General features: G+C 42.1%; 1 pseudogene; it reads right to left on the reverse strand.

The window, feature by feature from the left end:
• Positions 1-1,338: 1,338 nt before the first annotated feature.
• Positions 1,339-3,928, reverse strand: LOC123083771 (uncharacterized; annotated as a pseudogene).
• Between the last annotated feature and the right edge of the window lie 14,245 nt (positions 3,929-18,173).

Raw genomic sequence — 18,173 nt, forward strand, 5'->3', positions numbered from 1 at the left:
TCGGCTCGCTCATCTCCCTCACAGAACAGCATCGCTTCACTCGCAGCAAACCATCAGGCTGCATCGATATCATATCTTTATCACCAAAATAAGACATGAATCATGCTACTCATTACCTATGGGTCCTGACCAATGTAGTTCAATGGCCATCCCTTCCCCCTACGACTGTACCAAGTGACGGCCCATACATACCCGTCGACGGAGCCGCTTCGCCCGACTCACAATAGTTGTCGTCGGCCCGCTCGCCTCCCTCATAGAACGGCATCGCTTCGCTCGCAGCAAACCATCAGGCTGCATCGATATCATATCTTTATCACAAAAATAAGACATGAATCATGCTACTCATTACCTACAAGTCTGACCAATGTAGTTCTATGGCCAACCATTCCCCCTGCGGCTGTACCAAGCGACGGCCCATACATACCTGTCGATGGACAATGTGGATGCCCGAGCCAGTGCAGCAAGAATAACACTTATTACGTGGAGATCCGGACCAATGTAGTTCATTTGAAAACATTTAGTGTTCATTCTTCCATGGTCAGGTCCTGACCAATGGAGGTACAACTTTTTTTGCAATCTATCCATTTTAAATAGCATGCCTCTCCTACAACTTTCAGAAAACATATTGGCATGTCCTATGCCCAAATAATGGGCATTCCAGGTACACAAACAAATTAAAAAATACAGGTAGCTGTTCGAGATTGTAAGTCTAATAGTAGCTCTTAGATGACAAATAACAAAATCTAATAGTGACCAGGATGGGCATCCCATCGTGTCTCTAATTTGGGGTTGTACTTGGCCCCTTTTTTGTATGAATTTAGTCGGTTCACTCAAATTTTCATCTAAGCTCAATAAAATTGAGCCATGCATAGCTAGTCTTTCCACGACCAATAGCAGCTTTACACAAAAATAGCTCATCATGAACCGGCAAAAGCATCAGCTACGCGATGCATGTGAAATCGCATCCCAAGTCCTAAAGGTATATGGCTATTGAATATCAAGAAACAAGCTAGAAAGCAGCAAGGCAATGAAAATGGATGGATTCCATGGCAGCATGATCTCTGTGCCCTCCTATCATTGTGAATCTTGATTAGGGTAGGGAGAAACTACCGAGTTGCCTTCTTTGGTTCCCGTGTATAGACACCTGCAGCACACAACTTTTTGTAGCAAAATGTAAAATATTAACAATGTTCCAAATGGATTTGCATAGGCCCTAAGGAAAAAAGTATAGTTGTGAACCATGGTGCATATATATAACAATGTCTGAATTAAGATGATGAGCATTACAACAGGGGGAGGTAATTGACCTTAAATCACTTACATATGAATATGTATACTCTAAATGTAGGCCTTGGCTGAGAAGCAAGACAGATCTGGACATTCAGTAAGTAAAGCCACAAACTTATCCACCTCTTCATCCCCGAACAACATATTTCTATAAGATAGTATATCTGTATATGCACTGAAAAAAGCCCGTATGTTGGAATAGAATAATACTCATGAATGTAATCAAATGAACTAAGAATTTGCTAATATGTCTAGGAGGACACATCTCTCATCCTCGTTCCTCCTCGGCACAATTGCATTCCATAGTATGGTTATACATATCCTCAAACATGTAGGAACTAATATTTGTCTTTCTCACGTGCATGAAGAAATAGTTACATTTACCTGCTAGAAAACTAATTGGATGAGAAGTACATATGTCGCTCATTGTTGTTCTTGTATAAAAACAGTACGAAAGTGGGATCATAAACTCACCAATCCTTGTTGTCTCTCTTTATTTACAGAGCATTTAACCTCTGCCTCACGCAACGTATATATGTCTCAGCATTCGGCATGTACCTTTTGTCAATGTCAACATACTCAAATACAACATCTTCACCAAGTTCCAATGTAACAGGCTGTCAAGAAAAAAGATGCAATACCAAAGGTGAGAATGGCAGTCTATTGGCCAATATATTCTACTGTAATAATTAGTCTAAAGGAGAAAAAATGCATGATATGTGATAAATTAGTACAAATATAAATAAAATTATAGAAATGTGGAACAAACCTTGACCCTAGGAGTTGCAGCAACTATAATCCTTTTACCAGTTTCATAGCTCCAAATTAATGCAACCTAATACTTTATTCATCCCTTCACCTGGTGACCTCTTGGACTTAAGTAGAGATGATTTCTGAAACAAAATGTGAGATGTTTAATTTGGGCCACACCCAAACACACTTATGTACTTTGTTTTGGAAAATATGTATTCAAATAGCTTGCATAGAAAATGGTGTCAAGAAAGAGCCAACTTAATCAAATGGCCTTGCTACATATAATCGATAACCTTCAAGCTATTTCGAAGTCCATATTTCTTTTATCAAAAACCATAATAAAGTTCTTGTGTCATAACAAATAACCTGTTGGGCAGGATGCAGAACCTGAATGCTTTTTCCATCTGCATAACACACTGCAGTTTATGAGAAACCGCAAAAAAATCATATCACCCAAGAGAGGCAACCTACAAACACACATCAATTACATTGTCCGAAATAAATATTTCTAGCATCAATTGAAACCATGTTTGAACTATAAATGAGTAATGTATGTAGTTAGTGACATATAGCGATCCAGCCACTGAAGTTTGTGCTCTTGAGCACCTGCACAGGCATGAAATAAGTAATCATAGGAGAGGGAAATCACTAATGAACATTGCAAGTTTGCAACTAATTTGTAGAGTGTGGTTAATCACAGTCGATCGGGCAGAGAAGAAAGCACTCATGATCCTACGTACTGCTGAACACCCTCCCGATTATGCACTCTAATGGACTATTGTTCGCGTCATCAATCTGCACAAATTTGCAAGATGAACTTGGATAATGCATTTCAAGTATGAACTGCTAGCTAGGAGAAAACTGAATGTGGAGCACCTTACGAGGGTGACGATGCGCTTGGAGGCGGGAGCGATGCACTGGCCATGGCCGTCAAGGACGAAGCCAGCGGGTGGCTTGGGCATGGCATCGCTCGACCATGTCCCCCCCCCCCAGCGAACCTCCCCCTCCCCCTCAGCCTCCTCGTTGTCATAGTCCCTATACCCTACCTCATCGTTGAAATTCTCATCCAGCCGCAGAGCGTCGGGTGAGCGGGCCATGCCTGCCGGCGGCGTGCGTCTGGATTGCTCCCTGCACGGCGGCTGCTCGGCTAAGCCTCTCGGCGGCCCGCGCCCCTGGTTGTGGCGACTGGGTGCGCCAGCAGGGCCTCGCCTCCTTGGCGTACCTTGTTCTTCGTCGTCGTCATTGTGGAGCCTGGGCGGCAGCCCATGCTGGCGGGTCTGCAGAGGAGGGCCGCGGTTCCTGGGTGGCGGCCTGGATGACCGCTGGTGCCTCGGCGGTGCAGTCACTTGGACGGAGACACACCTCCCGCAACCCACTCTTAAGCGGATTAAGCCTCGGCCTAGCGAAGAATCGGCTGGCAGCGAGACCGCGACCCACGCTTAAGCATATGTGAGTGCTCATAGGGGTGTGGCGACGGCATGTGACGGTGGCGGGGCGGCGGAGTGGTGATGGGTGACCCTCCAAGCAGTTGGCGGCAGCAATAGCGGAGGGATGGCATGTGGATCGTGGCATCATGCTCATGTATTCTAGGATGACGAAGGGGTACGGATGGATTAGCGTGGGATCGGTGGGTTAGTGGAAACGTGGAGTGGCATTGGTGGGTAATTAAAGTGTAAAACACGTTTGATAGATTGGAGCCATTTGGACCATCAGATTGCAAGTTTCAATAGATAGGATGATTTGGTTCTCCGCCCTCTCGTGCTTTTATAGGGGTAGTAGATGAAGAAGTTAACGAACTGAGAGATATAGCTGAGTATTTCACCACGACAAATAAACTCCTCAATATCACGTGAACTTTGAAATTTACTTTATACCCGTTGCAACGCATGGGCTCTTTTGCTAGTAACATGTATAATTTGAGGTTCTTATTCACGGTAAGCATGCAGGTCAATCTAGCTAGGGTTCTCATTACTAGTTAATTTCATTCATCTTAGTGTAAGTACACGAATGTTTAATCATTATGGCACCAATATTTAAAATTATCGCCGTCTCGTACTGTACGTACTTTCAACAAGTGATAATCTTTATGCAGTAGATGCTGGCATGTTACCCACGGAGTGGGAGAACATTAGTGAAGGCATGAAAATAATAATATGTATCAAAATGGAGAGTTTTCTGACTCTGTACCTTTGCTTTCTCGGTTGTCTCACGGATTTCCCTGTCTTCTCAGATATCAGAGGTCATGTTCGTTGGCCAAACCATCAAGAAGACCTGATCGGCCGTGACAGACACTGAAAGTGAACAAAAATATGCAGATATGGCCACCACTACAGATGTAGAGGACAATGTTATTGCAAGCTTTGCATCTATGGTTAGAATATGTTCACTTGCTATAACAACGCATATGTAATGTAAATTGTGTGAAGTCTAATGTCTTCAACTACATTATGGCAGGAATATTATCGTCATCAACTTGAAGTAGTGACTAAGGGTATAAAGATGGTACATGAAGAGTTCGGAAAACTCATGTATCTAATTTCAGATGCACCCCCAAGCTCAAGCAAATCAAAGAGAGAGCGTGTTCAACCGGTGAGTAGCTGGACTTTTTTGTAAACACTTCTTTAATTAGTAAGACTATATTTCTTCACCCAACCACTATATAATTTGGTAGATGCATGTACAATTTGGAATTATTGTATATGTTGAGATCTGAGGAATCCTGGGTTTATGATTAGATTATTCACTAAAGGTATTTTAGTCTATTCCGAGATTTATTATGTGTGATTTTATAACCTTGCATTTCTCTCTAATATATCTATATCTTTTGGCCAATTAGATTGATTTATCTTGAGTGGGAGAGGTGCTCGGTAGTAGGTTCAATCTTGCGTGTCCTTACTCTGTGACATGAGGAGTTGCAAGGCGCATATTTGTATTATTGCTACTAAAGGTAAAACTATGGGGTTCACACATATTATTTGGTCTTACTTTGTCTACATTATGTCATCATGCTCCAAGCATTACTCTGTTTGTTATGAGCTTAATACCTTAAGATGCATGTTGGATAGCAGTTGATGGGTGGAGTAATGAGTAGTAGATGCAGATGGATTTCAGCCTACTTGTCACATAGGTAATTGCTACTTGTGAGCTGCGTTGGGATTTTCCCCTAAAGAGGAAGGGTGAAGCAATATAGTAGCTGATAAGTATTTCCCTTGTAAGAACCAAGGCTAATGAACCAATAGGAGAACCATGCAAATCCTAGTGAACAACATCTCCACACACAAGAGCAAATACTTGCACCCAACACGGGCAAGAGGGTTGTCAATCCCCTTGAACTCGTTACTTGCAAGGTTCAAATCTGGTAGTGGTAGATATGTAAATTGCAAAGTAAGAAAATTAAATAAATTGCAACAAGGTATTTTTGGTTTTAGTAATATGATTAAAGTAGACCTGGGGGCATAGTTTTCACTAGAGGCTTCTCTCTCGAAATATAGGCATCACTTTCGTGACAAGTAGACCGACTCCTGTATGCATCTACTACTATTACTCCAATCGACCGGCTCCTGCCTGCATCTATGGTATTAAGTTCATGACAAACATAGTAACACTTTAAGCAAGATGACATGATGTAGATAGAATAAAACCAAGCAATATGATTAAACCCCGTTGTTTTACCCGTAATGGCAACAATACAAATATGTTCCTCGCTACCCCTTCTGTCACTGGGTGAGGACACTGCAAGATTGAACCCACTTCAAAGCACCTCTCCCACTGAAGATAAATCAATCTAGTTGGCCAAACCAAACAGATAGATCAGAGAGAAATACAAAGCTATAATAATCATGCATAATAAAGTTCGGAAAAGACTCAGTTACTTTCAATGAATAATCTGATCATAAACCCACAATTCATCAGATCCCAACAAACACATCGCAAAAGAAGATTACATCGAATCGATCTCCATGAAGTTCATGAAGAACATTGTATAGGAGATCAAAAAGAGAGAAGTCATCTAGCTACTAGCTATGGACCCGTTGGTCAGTGGTGAACTACCACACATCACCGGAAGAGTAGAAGGTTGGTGTAGAAGCCCTCCGTGATCAATCCCCCATCCGGTAGAGTACCAAAAAGGCCTCTAGATGGAATCGCGAAAGAAAAAAAGCTCGTGGCAGTGAAAAAATTGTTTCGGGTGGCTCTCTGGGGATTTCCCAATATTTGAGAGTTTATAGAAGTGGAATTAGGCCAAACAGAATCACATGGGGCCCACAAGGTAACACGGCGCTCCCTATTGCCTTGTTGTCTCCCCGTTTCATTTTTGGTCTCCTCCTGAAGCTTCCAGGGTCTCTTATGTCGAGAAACAAATCATCAAAAAGTTTCATAGCTTTTGGACTCCGTTTGGTGCAGATTTTCTTGAAAACTAAAAACAAGCAGAAAACAACAACTAGCACTAGGCACTAGGTTAATAGGTTAGTCCTAAAAAGTGATATAAAAATGTATAAAAAGTATCTAATATTGGTAATATAATAGCATGAAATGATAGAAAATCATAGATATGTTCGAGACGTATCAACATCCCCAAGCTTAATTCATGCTCGTCCTCGAGTAGGTAAATTGTAAAACATTTTTTATGTTGAATGCTACCTAGCATGCTCATCATGTAATCTCTTAACGGTATAAATATTTAGAAATGATGAAGTGATTGATATCAACATAATAATATCCATGAATATAAGAACATAATCATTACTTTTTCAAAATATTCGATGCTCAATGAATGTTATCCCTACTCATTTAATTATCTAAGTATGGCTTGACTCCGCCTTCACCGCATAATTAAGTATAAATCACGAGCACCTCGTTGTCAAACCAAGCAATTGTATCATACTTTTTAACGCATTTCAGCATTTTCAAATCCACTCAATACATGAGCATGAGACATGGATATTAGCACTAGGGTGGAATAGAATGCGGTGGTATAGATATATAGGAGAAATCAAAAAGGAAGAAAGGCTTGCATCTACTCGGCATATCACTAGAAAATGGAGAGGCCTTGCAATCAATATTAATGCAAGGAGTAGGGATTGCCATGCAATAGATGCACTAGAGCTATAAAGTGTATGAAATCTCAAAATGAAACTAAGCGGATGTGCATCCAACTATCTTGCTCTTGAAGACCTTGGGAATTTGAGGAAGCCCCTCATCGGAATATATAACCCAAGTTCTATAATGAAAAATTCCCACTAGTATATGAAAGGGATAACACATGAGACTCTCTATACGAAGAACATGGTGCTACTCTGAAGCACAAGTGTGGTAAAAGGATAGTCACATTGCCCCTTCTCTCTTTTTCTGACCTTTTTTGTTGGGCACTTTTTGGCCTCTTTTTTATTAAGTCCAGAACCTCATCCTTATTCTTTGAAGGGATCATTAGTCTCCATCATCCTTTTTCCTCACTGGGACAATGATCTAATAATGATGATCATCACATTTTCTCACCCATTGCCCCTTTAAGCCGGCGGTAGATGCTGAGGTTGTAGTCTCCTTTCCCTTGCTGGCCATTTCTTGTGAGGGATGGGGGAAGAGTGCAAGTGGGTTGGAAGCTTGAAGGTGGATCTGAGAGCGTCGGAGCTTTTTTTGAGCTTTTGGGCTATGGAGCATGGGATGGAAGCATGAGACAAAATGATTTACTTCTCCCTACTTTTATAGGCCAGTAAAGGACAAAGAGTCCCGACGTCATGCCGAATAAATCACTTATTCCCAACCCTTCAGGCCATTATACACACATCAATTAATCAACTTATTGATGATATCCTTCAAAACTGGGGCACGATATCTGTACTGATAAGACATGCCAATGAGAGGCCGCCTCGGTCCATTATACTATTTGTGATAGTTGCTACTTCTTGAGCTTGCGTTGGTTTTCCCTTGAAGAGGAAAGGGTGATGCGGATATAAGTATTTCCCTCAGTTAGAGAACCAAGGTATCAATCCAGTAGGAGAGACAATGCCCAAATCACAAATACCTGCACAAATTATCAAACAACTTAAACCCAACGTGATAAAGGGGTTGTCAATCCCTTCACGGTCACTTGCAAAAGTGAGATCTGATAGAGATAGATGAAACTAAACAAAAGATAAAGTAAATATTTTTGGGGTTTTTTGGTTTATAGATCAGAAAGTAAAAGATTGCAAAATAGTAGATCGGAAACTAATATGATGGAAAATAGACCCGGGGGCCATATGTTTCACTAGAAGCTTCTCTCAAGATAGCAAATAACACGGTGGGTGAACAAATTACTGTCGAGCAATTGATAGAAAAGCGCAAAGTTATGATGATATCTAAGGCAATGATTATGAAATATAGGCATCACGTCCGTGTCAAGTAGACCGAAACGATTCTGCATCTACTACTATTACTCCGCACATCGACCGACTCCTGCCTGCATCTAGAGTATTAAGTTCATGAAGAACAAAGTAACACATTAAGTAAGATGACATGATGTAGAGGAATAAACTCAAGTGATATGATGTAAATCCCATCTTTTTATCCTCGATGGAAATAATACAATACGTGCCTTGCTGCCCCTACTGTCACTGGGAAAGGACACCGCAAGATTGAACCCAAAGCTAAGCACTTCTCCCATTGCAAGAAAACCCAATCTTGTTGGCCAAACCGAACCAATAGTTTGAAGAGAATTACAAAGTTATCAAATCATGCATAAAAGAATTCAGAGAAGATTCAAATAATATTCATACATAAGTTAATCATAAATCCACAATTCATCGGATCTCGACAAACACACCGCAAAAGAAGATTACATCGGATAGATCTCCAAGAACATCGAGAGAACATGGTATTGAGAATCAAAGAGAGAGAAGAAGCCATCTAGATACTAGATATGGACCTATAGGTCTGTGGTAAACTACTCACACTTCATCGGAAGGGCAATAGAGTTGATGTAGAAGCCTTTCGTGATTGAATCCCCCTCCGGCTGGATGCCGGAAAAGGCCCCTAGATGGGATCTCACGGGAACAGAAGGTTGCGGTAGTGGAAAAGTGTTTTCGTGGATGCTTGTGGTGGTTTGGGAATATATGTGAATATTTAGGAGGAAGATCTAGGTCAGGGGGTCACCAAGGGGCCCACAAGGTAGGGGGCGCGCCCTCCACCCTTGTGGCCGCCTCGTGGCTCCTCTGACTTGCACTCCAAGTCTCCTGGGTATCTTCTGGTCCAAGAAAAATCATCGCGAAGGTTTTATTCCGTTTGGTATTCCTTTTCTGCGAAACTCAAAAACAAGGAAAAAACATAAACTGGCACTGGGCTCTATTTTAATAGGTTAGTCCCCAAAATAATATAAAATAGCATATAATGCATATAAAACATCCAAAACAGATAATATAGTAGCATGGAACTATCAAAAATTATAGATATGTTGGAGACGTATCAAGCATCCCCAAGCTTAATTCCTGCTCGTCCTCGAGTAGTTAAATGATAAAAACAGAATTTTTTATGTGGAATGCTACCTAACATATTTATCCATGTAATTTTTCTTTATTGTGGCATGAATGTTTAGATCCATAAGATTCAAAACAAAAGTTTAATATTGACATAAAAAATAATACGTCAAGCATACTAACAAGGCAATTATGTCTTCTCAAAATAACATGGCCAAAGAAAGCTTATCCCTGCAAAATCATATAGCCTGGCTATGCTCCATCTTCATCACACAAAATATTCAAATCATGCACAACCCCGATGACAAGCCAATCAATTGATTCTACTTTTGATATTCTCAAAGTTTTTTAACTTTCACGCAATACATGAGCGTGAGCCATGGACATAGAACTATAGGTGGAATAGAATATGGTGGTCGTGGAGAAGACAAAAAGAAGGAGATAGTCTCACATAAACGAGGCATATCAGCGGGCTATGGAGATGCCCATCAATAGATATCAATGTGAGTCAGTAGGGATTGCCATACAATGGATGCACTAGAGCTATAAGTTTATGAAAGCTCAAAAAGAAACTAAGTGGGTGTGCATCCAACTCACTTGCTCACGAAGACCTAGGGCAATTTGAGGAAGCCCATCACTGTAATATACTAGCCAAGTTCTATAATGAAAAATTCCCACTAGTATAGGAAAGTGAAAACATAGGAGACTCTCTATCATGAAGATCATGGTGCTACTTTGAAGCACAAGTGTGGTAAAAGGATAATAACATTGCCTCTTCTCTCTTTTCTCACATTTTTCTATTTTATTTGGGGCCTTCTCTTTTTTTGGTCTCTTTTTTTCGTCCGGAGTCTCATCCTGACTTGTGGGGGAATCATAGTCTCCATCATCCTTTCCTCACATGGGACAATGCTCTAATAATGAAGATCATCCAACTTTTATTTACTTACAAATCAAGAATTACAACTCAATACTTAGAACAAAATATGACTCTATATGAATGCCTCCGGTGGTGTACCAGGATGTGCAATGAAACAAAAGTGACATGTATGAAAGAATTATGAACGGTGACTTTTCCACAAATACGATGTCAACTACATGATCATGCAAAGCAATATGACAATGATGAAGTGTGCCATAATAAACGGAATGATGGAAAGTTGCATTGCAATATATCTCGGAATGGCTATGGAAATGCCATAATAGGTAGGTATGGTGGTTGTTTTGAGGAAGGTATATGGTGGGTGTATGGTACCGGCGAAAGTTGCGCGGTACTAGAGAGGCTAGAAATGGTGGAAGGGTGAGAGTGCGTATGATCCATGGACTTAACATTAGTCATAAAGAACTCACATACTTATTGCAAAAATCTATTAGTTATCAAAATGAAGTACTATGAGCATGCACCTAGGGGGATAGATTGATAGGAAAAGACCATCGCTCTTCCCCGACCGCCACTCACAAGGAAGACAATCAAAAAATAAACCATGCTTCGACTTCATCACATAATGGTTTACCATACGTGCATGCTACGGGAATCCGATACGTCTCCAACGTATCTATAATTTTTGATTGCTCCATGCTATTATATTATCTATTTTGGATGTTAATGGGCTTTATTTTACACTTTTATATCATTTTTGGGACTTACCTATTAATCGGAGGCCCAACCCAAATTGCTGTTTTTTTGCCTATTTCAGTGTTTCGCAGAAAAGGGATATCAAACGGAGTCCAAACGGAATGAAACTTTCGGGAATGTGATTTTCTCAACAAACGTGATCCAGGAGACTTGGAGTGGGCGTCAAGAAACGACCGAGGAGGCCATGAGGCAGGGGGCGTGTCTGCCCCCCTAGGCGCGCCCTCCACCTCATGGGCCCCTTGTTGCTCCACCTACCTACTTCTTCCTCCTATATATATCCATGTTGTAGCGACCCGACCCGAATGGATCAAGTGCTCTGTGCTCAAGTGTCATCCCTGGATCAGTAATGCTGACACCACACAGTACATCGAAGGATTTATAGCAGAGTGGCAATCACACACTTATTACATTGTTGTCTCAAAGAGAACTTTTACAAAAAAACATGGCTTAAGGCCATCTAATAACGATAACAGCGGAAGACTCAGAAGATAAATGGGTCCATCAACTCCAACGGCATCACTGAGTATAGGGCCACGACCTAAAAGCACCTTACTCGTCGTCTGAAAAGTCTACAACATGAGAATTTGCAGCCCGAAAACGGGTCAGCACATGGAATATGCTGGCAATGTAACACATAGAGAGTAATGGAATGAAACAGCTATACTATATGCATATATGGCTGGTGGAAAGCTCTATGGTTACAGTTTTGCGTAAAGCCAGTTTTTCCCTACTGCAAAGGAATAAATTTATTTAACTATCATGGTAGTTGTTAAACATCGAGAATGGTTGACAGCATTCCGATCCCAATTAAGTGAACAGTTAAAAAACCCAACAACATTAATTAGAAGTAACATGATGAGATTCACATGATATTCAAGTACTAGATACTCAAGTTGTCCATAATCGGGGACACGGCTAATCATGATTAGTTTGTACACTCTGCAGAGGTTTGCGCACTTTTCCCCACATGACTCGATCGCCTCCGTTTGTTTTCTCGCACTACATGGTGTTTGAGAAACGGATGACCGAGAGACATAGTCTTTCAGAAGCGCTAGCACCTTACATGTGGGGTAGACCGTACCACCTACAACCCCTACATCTGCTAGTCCACCCCGTAAGAGTTTGCACAACTTAGTCAACTATGCCAGAGCCCATAGTAGCATGTGGTTGCACACGGAAGTTTCTAGCATGAAAGATCTTATGATCCCTGTGAGCCTGGGTGGCGGTCCAAAATAAAACAGGCAAGTCCTGATAGACATCAGGTGCCTCAATCCACCCAGATGCGTGTTTAAGTTGCCACCTTAGATAAACCATTAAAATTATCAACTCACATCTGTCATGGATATCACTCACCCAATCCACGTCTACTAGCATAGCATGGCATAATAAGCAAACGTAGAAGTAACTCCCAAAGGTTTCATAATAATACAGGTAATAGGTACTACCTCATCTACTTCCCATCCCATAGTTTAATTAGATCCTAAACATGCAATGTGTGAGGATTGATCTAATGCAATAAAACATGGGTTGTAGAAAAGGTATGATCAAAGTGTTACTTGCCTTGCTGATGATCCGCGAGACCTAGGGTTTCGAAGTAACAAGCGGCGCAATCCGGGTGATCTATCGCATACAAACAACAAGCATACAATAAGTACTCATCTAATGCATAGGTAAAACTCGAACAAGAGAACGAACTAGAAAATTCAACTTAAGAACTCCGGTTGCAAAGAAAGAACGAACCGAACAAAGAAACGGAAAAAACAAACGGCGGAAGAAAACAACTCGGTTCTAGCAAGTTGAAACTAGGTCAAATTTTACTGTAGCAAAAGCTTGTTCAAGTTGATTAGATGGAACGGCGTTTTCGAAACGAAACTCCAGGCGCTTGAATCACCTGATTCCGATAAACGAGCGAGAAGAAAGACTAGAACGAAGATCGGATCTGAGATCGCGATCGCGGAATAAAACCGAGGAAAAGAAAGAGATGAACGGTTAAACGAACAGGCGTCGTTAACCGGGAAAAAAACGGTGATCGCGTTCGTTGAGATGAACGGTCCGAAAGAAGAACGAAAACCGATTTAGGGTTTTCGGAGGAAAAGATCGAAACGAAAAACCGATCTAGAAACCGGAACGGTTTAGAAAAGAACCGAAAAGAAAACAAATCGGAAGGGAAGAAAAGAATCGGAACGGTTTATAAGAAAAACCGAACCGAGGGAAAAGGAGAGACGCGGTGCGGCTACCTCTGCGAGGTTCCGGCGAGGGGCTCCAGCGAACGGCGGCGTTGGGCGGCGACGGCGATGCACAAGGGCGGCGGCGGGTGAGGGGCGCGGGGTGGGGCGCGGCTAAGGAGGAGAGGGGGCTTGGGATTTTGATGTGAGGAGAGGGGGGGTTTGGGGTGTATTTATATAGGTGAGGGGGGGGGTTTCTTGGGGTAGGGGACAAGAAATAGAGTAGGAAAAGGAAAACGAAACAAAGGAAAGAGGGGGGCTACGGTGGCCAGAGTCCCGCTGGGACTCGGCTCGAGCGAGAGGCGGCGGCCTGGGGTGCTGGCGCCTGGCGCCTGGCGCGCGCGGGGCTGGGAGGCTGGGGAGGCGGCCGGCTGGCTGGGCCTTTGGCCCGGCTGGCCTTGGTCCCTTTTTTTTAAATAGTTCCGTGCGCAGAAAAACAAAGAAAAAAAACTAAACGAACTCCAAAATTCCTAAAGTAAATTTTCCCCGACTCCTAAAAATGAGTCGAACAAAATGAACTTTTCTTCGGGCCTAAATGCAATTTTTTTGAAAACACACATTTTTCCCTATCCAAATAAAACGCAAACAAAACTCCGGCAAAACCAAAATTGATCTATTTATTAAATCTTCATTTTTCCTAAATTTGGGAAAGTCATATTATTCCCTCTCTCATTATTTTTGATATTGGAAAAATAATTGAAGATGAAATAAAATAAATCAAATAATCCTCTTTTCAAAATTTGAGAAAACTCAAATATGAAAATAACAAAATCTCCAACTCTCTCCGAGGGTCCTTGAGTTGCGTGAAATTTATAGGATCGGGAAAAATGCAAGAAAATATGACATGCATGATGATCTAATGTATAACATTCCAAATTGAAATTTTGGGATGTTACAAACCTACCCCCCTTAAGATGAATCTCGCCCTCGAGATTCGGGTTGGCTAGAAAATAGGTGAGGGTGGTCCTTGAGCAAATCTTCTTCTCTCTCCCAGGTGGCTTCATCCTCTGAGTGGTGGTTCCACTGAACTTTGCAACACTTGATAACCTTGTTGCGGGTAACTCTGCTGGCATAATCGAGAATCTTGACTGGCTTCTCCTCATACGTTAAGTCGTCCTTCAACTGAATCGCTTCGAGTGGCACGGTATCTCTTAGCGGTACATTCCCCATCTCGGCGTGACATTTCTTCAGCTGAGAAACATGGAATACATCATGAACTCCTGACAGCTCCTCTGGTAATTCCAACTTATAAGCGACTTCTCCCATACGTTGCAAGATCTTGTACGGTCCAACGAAACGCGGTGCTAACTTTCCCTTAACTCCAAAGCGCTTAACTCCTCGAAGTGGGGATACTCGGAGATAAACTCTGTCTCCGGTTTCGTAAACTGTCTCCTTGCGTTTAGAATCTACGTAGCTCTTCTGCCTGGACTGGGCTACCTTGAGCCTATCGCGAATCAACTTAACTTTCCGTTCAGACTCCTTAATCAAATCTGGTCCAAAGAATTGATGGTCTCCAACTTTGTCCCATGACAACGGTGTCCTGCACCTCCTTCTGTATAAAGCTTCGAAAGGTGCCATCTTCAAACTGGTTTGGTAACTGTTGTTATAAGAAAACTCCGGATAAGGCAAGTTATCGTCCCAACTAGATCCGTAATCTAGTGCACAAGCTCTCAGCATATCCTCCAAAATCTGATTGACTCTCTCGGTCTGTCCATCCGTTTGTGGATGAAAAGTTGTGCTGAACTCTAGTCTGGTTCCTAAAGTTTCATGCAACTGATTCCAAAACTTTGAGGTAAATTGGGTTCCTCTATCTGATACGATACTCCTCGGAACTCCATGCAAACAAATGATCCTAGTCATGTATATCTTCGCCAACTTAGCACTGGTGTAAGTGGTCTTAATTGGAATAAAATGTGCTACCTTTGTCAAACGATCAACTACTACCCATATCGAGTCATAGCCTACTTTCGTCCTGGGTAGACCTGTGATAAAATCCATGCCTATCTTATCCCACTTCCATTCGGGTATCGACAATGGTTGTAACAATCCTGCTGGCTTCTGATGCTCTGCCTTTACTCTCTGACTTACGTCACAAACTGCTACATATGCTGCAATATCCTTCTTCATTCCGGTCCACCAGAAAATATCCTTCAAATCCAAATACATCTTGGTACTTCCTGGGTGAATCGAATACGGCGAATCATGGGCCTCTTGCAAAATCAACTTCCAGATCTCCAGGTCATTTGGCACATAAACACGGTCCTCAAACCATAAGGTATCGTGCTCATCCTCACGAAATCCTTTTGCTTTTCCTTCGCTCAATTTCTCTTTTATAGCAGCAATCTCCTTGTCAGATTTCTGAGCTTCTCTGATCTTATCCATCAATGTTGACTGAATCTCCAATGTTGCTACATAGCCTCTCGGAACTATTTCCAAACATAGCTCACGAAGGTTTTCTGCTAACTCCTTGGGTATTTTCCCCGTCACTAGGGTGTTGACATGGCTCTTACGGCTCAATGCGTCAGCTACTACATTAGCTTTTCCGGGATGGTAATGCAATCTCATGTCATAATCATTGATGAGCTCCAACCATCTCCTTTGTCTGAGGTTCAACTCCTTCTGTGTGAAAATGTACTTCAAACTCTTGTGATCCGTGTACACCTCACAATGATTTTCGATGAGGAAATGTCTCCATGTCTTCAATGCATGCACTACGGCTGCTAACTCCAAATCATGCGTGGCATAATTCAACTCATGAGGCTTCAGTTGCCGTGAAGCATACGAAACAACTCTCCCTTCCTGCATAAGCACTGCTCCAAGTCCTCGACGTGAAGCGTCACAATACACCTCATAATCCTTGGTCTGATCTGGCAAAATCAATACTGGTGAGGTGACCAAACGTTTCTTCAACTCCTGGAAACTAGCCTCACACTCCTCGGTCCATTTGAACTTAGTATCCTTCTTCGACAACTCCGTCATAGGCTTCGCAATCTTTGAGAAATTCTCAATAAATCTCTGGTAGTATCCTGCGAGTCCAAGAAAACTCCGGATCTCTCGAACTGTTGTTGGTGCTTCCCATTCGGTTACGGTCTCAACCTTAGTGGGGTCAACTGCTATACCTTCTCCGGATATAACGTGTCCGAGGAATCCAACTTCCTTCAACCAAAACTCACATTTGCTGAATTTGGTGTATAATTGATGTTCCCTTAGTTTCTCCAAAACCAAACGCAAATGTTCCTTATGCTCCTCTTCATTCTTTGAATAAACCAGGATGTCATCAATGAACACTACGACGAACTTATCCAAAAACTCCATAAACACTTTGTTCATCAGGTTCATAAAATAGGCAGGTGCGTTAGTCAATCCAAATGACATAACGGTATACTCATACAGTCCATATCTTGTGGTGAATGCTGTCTTAGGTATGTCTTGCTCTCGAATCTTCAATTGATGGTACCCTGATCGCAAATCGATCTTGGAAAACACTTTAGCTCCTTGCAACCGATCAAACAGATCGTTGATCATTGGCAGTGGGTACTTGTTCTTGATGGTTACTTCATTCAATCCCCGATAATCTACAACCATCCTTAATGATCCATCCTTCTTTTCCACTAGAAGTACGGGTGATCCCCAAGGCGAAGAACTTGGGCGAATGTAACCTTTATCCAATAAATCCTTAATCTGATTCTTAATTTCCACCAAATCCTTTGCTGGCATCCGGTACGGTCGCTTCGATATTGGGCATGTACCTGGCAATAACTTAATCAAAAACTCAATGTCTCTATCTGGTGGCATGCCTGGTAATTCCTCAGGAAATACATCAGGAAAATCCTTCACCACTGGTACTTCCTCTTGCACAACTCCTGTTAGGCAGTTTACTTGTGTCCTGTTTGGCACATGCCGGGATACATACTTGATCCTTCTTCCTTCTGGTGTGGTAAGCAAAATTGTCTTACTAACACAATCGATGTTTCTGCCATACATCGACAACCAATCCATGCCTAATATCACATCCAATCCTTGAGATTCCAATACTATTAGGTCTGAGGGAAAAACATAGTTACCAATCCTTAATGGTAACCGATCACACCATCGTCTAGCCATAAACTCCGCTCCTGGTGAGCTTACTAACATGGGTGTCCTAAGAGCTTGGGTTGGAGGCATCTGAGGGTTTAGAAGAGACGAGATATAAGAATAGAGTGAGGTCTAAAGGGAAAACACTACCCCAATGCACATGAGCAAATGCACACAAAATCACTTCATTCAATCAAACAAGGGCTTACAATCGGTCTAAAACTATCGCAAAAGTGCTCGAACTATAATGTTTACAGGGGGAAATGCTACTACTATCTGGTGGTCATCTAGGAATTTGAACCGGTGGAAGACTCCATGATATCTGCTCCAGCTTCGTCTTCAAAGTCGGGTTCACTTGAATCCGAATCGGTGTCGTCGATGATGATGTAGTTGTCCGGACATGTGACGTACTCGTCTTCCTCCATGGATGCTAACTTCTTCTTGAGTTCTTCAATCTCCTGCTTAAGATCGCCATTGTGCCTTGCTAGAGCTACGATCTCGTCCATGTAGTCCTTGCATGTAGACTTCAGTTCTCCTTCTAGCTCGATGATCCTTGCCTTAGCATTCTTCAACTCTATCATATCATTGCACATCTGGTTCTCGTGGCGTCGAATGTGCTGGTTTAACTCCTGGATGAAAGATGCAATGGATCTATCCTTCTTGGTGCTGACTAACTCCCATTGTTCATCTCGGCTTCCGCAAATCTGGTAGATAGTGTCCTTGAGGTCTTCTTGGTAAACTTCTCCAATGTGT

This window comes from Triticum aestivum, chromosome 4A (genome assembly GCF_018294505.1).
Source record: "Triticum aestivum cultivar Chinese Spring chromosome 4A, IWGSC CS RefSeq v2.1, whole genome shotgun sequence".
Taxonomy (NCBI): domain Eukaryota; kingdom Viridiplantae; phylum Streptophyta; class Magnoliopsida; order Poales; family Poaceae; genus Triticum; species Triticum aestivum.